The sequence below is a fragment of the Quercus suber genome, unplaced genomic scaffold (genome assembly GCF_002906115.3).
Source record: "Quercus suber isolate HL8 unplaced genomic scaffold, Cork oak 2.0 scaffold_16, whole genome shotgun sequence".
Lineage (NCBI taxonomy): Eukaryota > Viridiplantae > Streptophyta > Magnoliopsida > Fagales > Fagaceae > Quercus > Quercus suber.
In genome coordinates, this window is record NW_027069481.1 from 1,832,761 (window position 1) to 1,841,882 (window position 9,122).

Sequence of the window (9,122 nt, forward strand, 5' to 3'; positions counted from 1 at the left end):
TCATGTTAGTTTCTTGAAAAGCTTCCATAAAGATTTGGTAGCTTTAATTAAGTCTAGACAGCTAATGAACATAGAGTTAATCTTTTGATTATTAAATATGGGTTGTAATTTGATTCTTTATTAGCACATTATACCGGGCGTTCTGGTCCCTCCAGTGTTTTATAATTGAAGGGAGACAATAATGTTGTAGATTAACAATCTGACTAGAAAACAAAATTGAACATGTAATACACAAGTTAGGCTAAGACAACCTTCTGATTGATCAGCAAACCCTTTCAAATAGCTGAGGCATGAGAGCTGTATTAACAACTTTGGGAGTAATAATCTTCCTGTCATCATCAGGATTTAGATAAATTTATAGAAGGGGAGGATTAGCTCCTCATTATGTAGCTCATTCTTAAGACCAAGAAAGAGAGTTAGGCTTGATCAATGTAAGTTGCACCCTGATTTTTTTAATATAAAAAACAAAAAACTTAACACAAAATATAATAACTTACATTGATTAGTAAACATCATGATCACATGAAGAATATGAAAAGCAAGCACTTCCTAGACAAGCCTACCACAAATCTCTTCCATAATACAAAGCCTAATCCTACTTCCCCAGAAACAACCTTATGAAGAAGGGCTTACCAAAGTACACAATGTGATAAAATGCATATTTGTAACAAAGTGATAGCATTTATGATCATCATACCAAAGCGATTTTACTTTTACTTTGTTGGCACGGGTTTCTGCATTACAAAAAGTAAGCAAGTTTTTAGTTTGAAAATAAATAATTTGTTTGGTGAAAGAACAATAGAACTCAAAACTGGGCTTGATAGCCAGAACATTAATTAAGTAAAAAGAAATTAATTCTTTGGATCTATTAAATGGAACAAAGTAGCTAATAAATTTTCAATCAATATGAAGAATTTGTAGCATTTCTAAAACCAAGGGGAATGCATTTAAAATCTTTTTTATTTATTATTTTTTTTTGCTATCGAGTAAATATATCGAGAATTCTTTAGAGATGACTTCAAGATCCAATTACAAATAAGTCATAAGGTGTGTCATCAATGCCTTAGCATTTTGGGCTCTGAAATTAAGCAAATGGGACCCTATAGAATTGAAGACAATTAGTACCATCCACATGATAAATTAGTTTCGACTGTTACAGACATGAGTAAAGACTAAAGAGTTTGAGAGACAAGAACTTTTTAGTACCTTCTGAGCAGTTCATTCTGTTACTTTTAGGAGAAAGTGGACCACAAATTTTGGTGTTTTGAGCATTTAAAAAAGATGAAGGCTGAACTGTAGCACTGTGCACAATTTAAGAGGTAGCAAGTGACCCGGGAAAGACTCCAAGGCATAGCAATGTGGCTAACCTGTACAACAGTGGGGGGCCATAGACCATTTTATTAATTTAAAGAGATGGAGAGAGTTAAGTCTGGTTTCATGCAATGCCAAGCTGGTAATCATGATCACTTGGGTTTTATATGCTATCTATGTGCAGTAGCTGTTTGATGAGAGAGAGAGAGAGAGAGAAAGAGGTGTGTGTGTGTGTGTGTTTTGACCATGACCAACCTTTTGTCAATTGAAGTATGTTGGGGGTGACCATATTCGAGCATAAGTGTAGAAAGTTGATTGAATCAACTTGATGGTCTAAACTAAAGGTACAGAATCATAATTGCTTCTGCCTATTAGTTTAGCATTTTCAGCCCTTTAAGTTAGTGATAACTATGATATTAATCTACTAAAAGGTGAGGTTTGAATTTGATTTGTAGATATAGGTCTCAACAATCAGGACAGTTGTTGGGCTGTCTACTACTCTATTAAGTTATATTTGTTCTTCTTTTTTATAAGCTGTCTTTTCTTCTTTATATGAGAGAGAGAGAGAGAGAGAGAGAGATTATCACTGTATGAGTTGTTGTGTTCTAAAGTAATAGCAAAACATAGGTGTAGTTACTTAGGCAATGTTATTTAGGTTTCGTAATTAAATTCAATCATATGTTTGCATCAATTAATGCAGTGCAACCAAAATTATCTTTTTTAACAGCAATTAAATTCAAGCATGTGATTTACTAGTCAATAGGAACACATTGTTGAATCTAATTTGGAAACCTAAAGTACAACACTTGAGAAATTGTTCCTAAGTTTTACCCTAATCTAAACAATGAAATTGTTTTTTGCAATGTTTATTATCTTTAGAATTATATATGAATCAAGCTATTTAAATTTCTTGTTTGTTTATTTGGCAAACGAGTCAAATCAAGCTTGGGTTTAAGTTAGGCTATTAAATTCAACTTCAAATTTGACAATGTGATTGTGAACAAGTTAGGAATATGAGGCTCGGTTTATACACACACACATATATATGTGATACCAAGTATATAAAAGTATATATTATTATTTGATGTCAAGTATCTCTATACTTTCTATATACCCCGATTTCATACAAAGTATCCTTCAAATTATACTTTAATTGTGTGTCAATTATATTTACTTTCAAATTCATGTATCTAAACTTAAAAAATATAAAAAGATTCAATTTGAATTTATTATGCTTCTATATAATAATACTATGAATGTGTACAATCTATTTATTAAATGGAAATGTTATATATGTGTGTGTGTGCGCGCGCGCACGCACACACCAGCATATATAACTATTCAAAAGTTATAAGTTTTTTTTTTTTTTTGAGAAACAAGTTATAAGTTAGTTATATATATATATATTTTTAACAATGCAATATTGGTGAATCTAATCTTATTAAATTATATCTTATTAATTAATAATATAGAATTATGAAGTGGTAAACACAATTAGTTGTGGTTTATTATAAATGGAGAAAGAATAAATTACTCAAGTAGTTTGTGAACAAGATTAATCTAGTTCAAAAAGAAAGTAAGTCAAACTTAAATGTGTAATCTAGGTCGGTGGTGAGTTTGAATTTGACTTGCAATCAAAATAAAATTAAATAAACAAATCTTGAACATTTAATACTCCTGTCAATTCAAATCATTTATAACCATAATTATCTTTCAAAGTTCCATTTGTAGGCATGACGGCAACAACAAGAATTGTGATGGTAATATACAAAATCCAAACAAATATTTACTAAATTCTTCAATTTTTTTTCTTTTCATCAATATTGATTGTTCAAAGTTTGTGTGCATATACACATGGGTTACAACCTAGTGCAAATAGTATTTGGTCATAAGCCTCTTTTCAATCAAAAAAAAAAAAACTTAGTGTAGATAGAATTTGATCACAGGTCTCTTTTTCAATGAGAATAAATTAATTTATTACCTAAAATTATGGGTCAAGGCTTATGGGTAAGCAGGAGGTGCTTGACACTGGGGAGGCCCATGGAGCTAGCATTAAGGGAAAAGGGCCAGCTTCTTGGGAGGGCAGAAAAATAAAATAGTCTTCTCAAAAATCAAAGAGCACTGTCAAATCCCTTTTCATGTGTTTTTTTTCTTCCTTGTAGCATATCCCAAAGTTGATTTCAGTACTACATAGAAGCAATGTATTAATATACTATATTTGAATTGCTTTGATTCAGCAAAAAATATATATATTTGAATTGCTTTGAAATACTCTAATTAGTCCTTTTTATTATTATTATTATTTTTATGTTGCTTTCGAGCAGGGCAATTTGCTTTCAAAATCTAGTTATCTATTCTGTTTTTCATTTTGTAAATAAATCAGATATTATACCATCATTAATTATGTGATCAGTTGATCAATATTATAAAAATGAAAGGCAGAAGACGAATATTATTTCTTTGGTAAATGAGCATAATCTTTTGGTCGTTACCATAATAACAGAATTAGATAAATAGTTTAATTACCATGAAATGATCGAGCTTAGTTACCTTGTTTATTAATTTCTATAGTTAATGTTTGAGACATGTCTTATAAGTCAGTATCGTACGATACGTATCTAAGTCAGTATCGTACAATATGTGATACATATCATATTGTGTATAAAAAGTTCCTTATCGTATCAACGTATTGTAAATACTCATGAATTGTACGATATAGTGTGTGTATCGTATTAATCGTATTATATCGTAAAATCATATGTATCATACGATACATAGACAAATGCTTTAAAATAATAAAAAAAATTGTTAAAATTTGTACTTTTATTTGAATCTAACAAGTTGTTAGACTTGTTTTAAACATAAAATCATTAGGGTGCTTAATTTAACCTAATAAAGTAACATATTCATAAGTTTCTTTCCCTCTCTTTCTTTTACAAAATTTGGACTACACAATATACACTTACACTTCACTTTAATATTTACAAATTTATTTTCTATACTATGAATAAGATATTAATTGAAAATATAATTATTTTTTATTTTTTTCATTATTGTTATAAGTCCAAGAAACTAGAATTCCAAGAAGATTTTTTTTTTAATTATTAAAATAAAAAGAACAAAAAAAGATAGTAAATGTTAATGACGATGAAGAAAATGTTAATGAAGAAATAAATCTGCAAAATAATAAACGTGATGATAGCATTGACTTAGACAGGGTTGATTAGGCAATATGATGAATATGATAAAATAAATTAATTTTTGGGTCATTTGTAATATATTATAACTTTTGAATTAAAGCAATTTGAATATGTATGTTATAAACACATGCTAGTTTGATTTAAGCAATTTGAATGTGTATGTTATAAACACGTGCTAATTTGATTTATTTAGTTAGTTTGTTAAATATTATTACATAAATGATGAATAAATTACTCATTAACTGAATATATTCAAAATTTATAATGAATATACCTTTTATATATGTATATCTATAATTTTTTATAGATTTTATTAAATATTTATGTATCTTACGATACACGATACAATACGATACATGATACAAAAAAATCAAAAATCAAAAAACCCATCTTATAACACTTATTTATGTTGCATATATAGATATGAATAAAACTTATATACTGTTTCTTAGAATTCCCCTCTTAAGATTCAACCATATGGCTATTTAGCTAAAAAATACACTTCCCTCTTATGAAAAAGATCCACATGGCTGAATTTTAAGAGATGAACTTAAGAAAGAACACCTAAATACTGTACCCAAATCATATCCTATAGGTATGTATATGTTAGTTGTAATACGCTAGTAATTATATTGTATGCAAAAATTGGGAGAATGCCCTTCAATATGGTTTGGATCTCAACCTTGGAACCGTTATTTTTTCTGTAGATGTACATTAAATTAATTGATTCGTCATGGTAGAGAAGAACATGCTTCACATGTTGCACTGCCCTTCTTGCAAGGTTATCCTTAGTTCATCTGTGCGCCTAGTTGCCCTGCTCTTACACTAGGTCATTCTCGTCAACAAGTAATGAGCTTTTGTTATGGGAGACGGAGTCATTGGATTAATTTTTCAGATCAGGCCTATTCGGTTGATGATGTCTTTAGATGATCTCTTTACCATCAGCATGAACATAAAATCAAATTCCATTTGGGTTTTCTAGATTATTATTACATTCCATATGAAGAATTTGTAGTATTTTTTTAAACATCAAGTTAAATGTATTTAGTCATTCACAATGAATGTGATCCACTATACTATCCCATAATTATTAGTTGCTTTGCACAATTTAACCATTCTTTCCATCTCTCTTTGACCTATTATTGCAAAACAAAAAGTTATAGAATGCAATTACCACAAGAATAATGCATATGAATAATAATATGATCCAAGACAAAGGACAACATTATGCACTATGCAATACTGCTCCTGCACATGTTACATTATGATTATGGAGAATTACTGATAAAATGTACCAAAGGGAGACAGTACAAGACATCTTGACACAAACCTTCAGCAGCTTATCACAGCAATTCGTCTGCAACCCCAAGTAGATGCTAGCTATCTTATAGACTAGCATCTACTTGGGGTTGCACTTTTCGAAAGCTAATGGATGCTAAATGACCAAAATTAGCTATCTTATAGACTAGCATCTACTTGGGGTTGCACTTTTCGAAAGCTAATGGATGCTAAATGACCAAAATTATGCCAAGCTAGCCCACTTTGAATTACTTTCAATGGCCTATCAGATATATTATGTTTGGTCTAAGTATATTGTGTAACTTCTTCATCGTTGCATCAAGAGTTGACAAGTGATTATTCAGCAAAAACAAAAAAAAAAAAAAAAAAAAACAAAAACAAAAACAAAAACAAAAACAAAAAATTAAAAGAGTTGACAAGTGGCTAGGGAACAACATGAACTGGATTAGATTTGATTGAATTGGTTTTGAAAATTAAGTTTCTTTTAGCCGAATTTAAGTTGGTTATGGACTTATATAGGGCAAAATGGGGATATAGCATTTTTCACGCAAAACATGTAGCAAAATGCCTCTGTTTTTAATTAGATTTTCTAAAAATCGAGTTTCAATGGAAAACTCAATTTTTAAAAAATCGAGTTATAGGTAATCGAACTTTAAATAAATAAATAAATAAATAATTAATTAAACAAAAAAAAAAAAAAAACCTACATGGAACTCGACTTCCATGTAGTTTTTTTCAAGTAACTCGATTTTCGCTAAATCGAGTTTCAAAATAAGGGCATTCTCCTAAATAGTTTCAGAATAAGGGCATTTTGTTACATTTTTTGGGCGAAAGGGTAAAAGCCCATATTTACCGACATATATAGGGGTGTATCATCTACCTTCTTCCTTTTTTTATGATTTCTTTTCTTGCTTTTGTAATTTCTCTTTTTGTTTTTTGCTTTAGTAATTCCAAACTTGTTAATAGTGTAAATTCATAACATTCCAATGTCTCATCATCTTTTTTCTTTTTCCCTCTACCCTTTCGTTTTCCACTTAATCATTGGATTTGAACCATGACGTTCAATAATGGAAGGACCAAAGGCAGGGCCGGCCCAACAAAATTTGGGGCCTAAGGCACAAATTTTATATGGGGCCTTTTTATATGTAAACATTAATTAAATAAAATTATATAATACTAATTAAATTAAAATTAATTTGATGTAAATGTAGAAATTGATGAATAATACTAGCTCAACTAAGGTTAATTTCAAATAGAAGATTGAATATTATAGTTGAATCAAAAGGAACTTACTTTAACTTGGATATATGATTATGCATAGTTAAGTACAGTTGTAATCTAAATTTTAATTTTATATATTCTTTTTAAGAGAAAGAGATAGATAGATATTATTTGGTGTGTGGCTTAGTAGGAAATTAGTCATCATTGGTGATTTATCACATTTGCAGCATTTTATTTGAAACATTTTAGGGTTTCGATTGGGTTAAATTTTTATTGGTTTCCTATTTTTAAAGCCATGTTAGAAATGAAAAAGAAAAAGACTAAAAATACTACAAAATATTCACAATAAATGTGATTATGACTATAATTGATGAATTTCAGCAACTTAATATATTTGTGTTTAATTACTTTTTTATATGATTGGTGAAATGTCAGTTAAATCTATAATAAAATTTATGGTATTTTTAGCATCGCTCTTAAAAAAGAGTACCAATTATTTAAAAAATGTTATATTTTTATAAAATTTTGGATTTTTTCTTAAGGGAGATGGGGCCTTTTTTTAGTAGGGAAATTTTTTATTTGTTGTGGGGCCTTAGGCCTAGGCCTAAGTTGCCTAGGCCTTGAGCCGGCACTGACCAAAGGAGATGGGAGGAAGTGAGGGAAGAAGAGATTTTGAGTTTGAGTAATGTTCGGGATACTATCATGCTACAATTTTATATCAAATTTACAATTTGATATGTTATCAATCACAAATATATATATATATATATTTATATCATATTATTGAAGTCTGAGTTTGTGTGTCCTTTACAGTAGAGTCTGAATTTGGTAAGAATTTGATGTAAAATTCATGTTTTACACTATCCAATAAGAGATTATCACATGAACATTTTACTTAAAATTCAATACATCATATCACACCTAATAACATCTCAATAAATTTTCAATTTGGTTGGATTTATATATGAGTATTATAATTGATTAAGTGTGATTGTGTTTATTCTTAAATATATAACAAAATGATGTAGCATGAATTTTACACCACATCTTTAGAGAAGTTAATCTCTTTACAGTAAAATTGATAATTAAAACATTTATTTATATCATATTATTAAAGACTGAGTTTGTGTGTCTTTCACAGTAAAATTGATAATGGTTTTAGCCATTTCTTTTGAGAGTCTTTGACCACCTTTTCTCATCTCTTCTCTCCTCCTTTAAAATTCAATAATTGAACTTCTTTGGTCTAAAGGACACATTGATTTGAATTAATTACTAGAACTGTATAGGTTAATTATTTACTCGGATTAAAATTGACCCAACAGTCAGCAGAGATATCATTTAACAGAGTCATGTGATTTGGAGAATATTATTTAGAGAGCTTTTTAAGTTTTAACAAATGTACTCAAAAGCACGTGAAATTAAAAAAAAAAAAAAACAAAAAAAAAAAAAAAAAAAAAAAAAAAAAAAAAAAAAAAAAATGTGTGGAAACACTTTTTTTTATCCACAAAGACAAAAAGGGTGAGATAATAGAGATTTCAATTTTTTTTTTTTTTTTTTTTTTGACGTGAACCTATAAATCAGCTTTCATTTCCAAAAACCGCGGGCCCAAAATCTCAATCAAATGCCAATCCCTCTGAGCCCAAAAGGAAACAAAATATTTGCTTGGCAATTTCCCTTTTTTGTATTTGTGTATCAGTACCTGTCACAAGCGATTCTCTTCTTCCACCAAAAATCTTGGTTATTACTGTATTAGTGCCATGTCATCCACACTTATGTTTAATTTTGGATAAATTGCAAATTACACCCATAAAGTTTAAGGGTGTTTAGATTTTACATCTTAAAATTTTAGAATTTGAATTTTACTCCTGAAGTTTGAAGTGTTTAGATTTTATACCCTAACATTTCAGAATTTGGATTTTATCCCCTAAAGTTTGGAAGTATTTGAACTTTACACCCACAAATTTTGAAACTTTAGAGTGTAAAATCCAAAAACTCCTAAACTTTAAGAAGTAAAATCTAAACACCCCTAAAATTTAGAGGGTAAAATTTAAATTCTGAAAAGTTAGGGTATAAAATCTAAACACCTCCAAA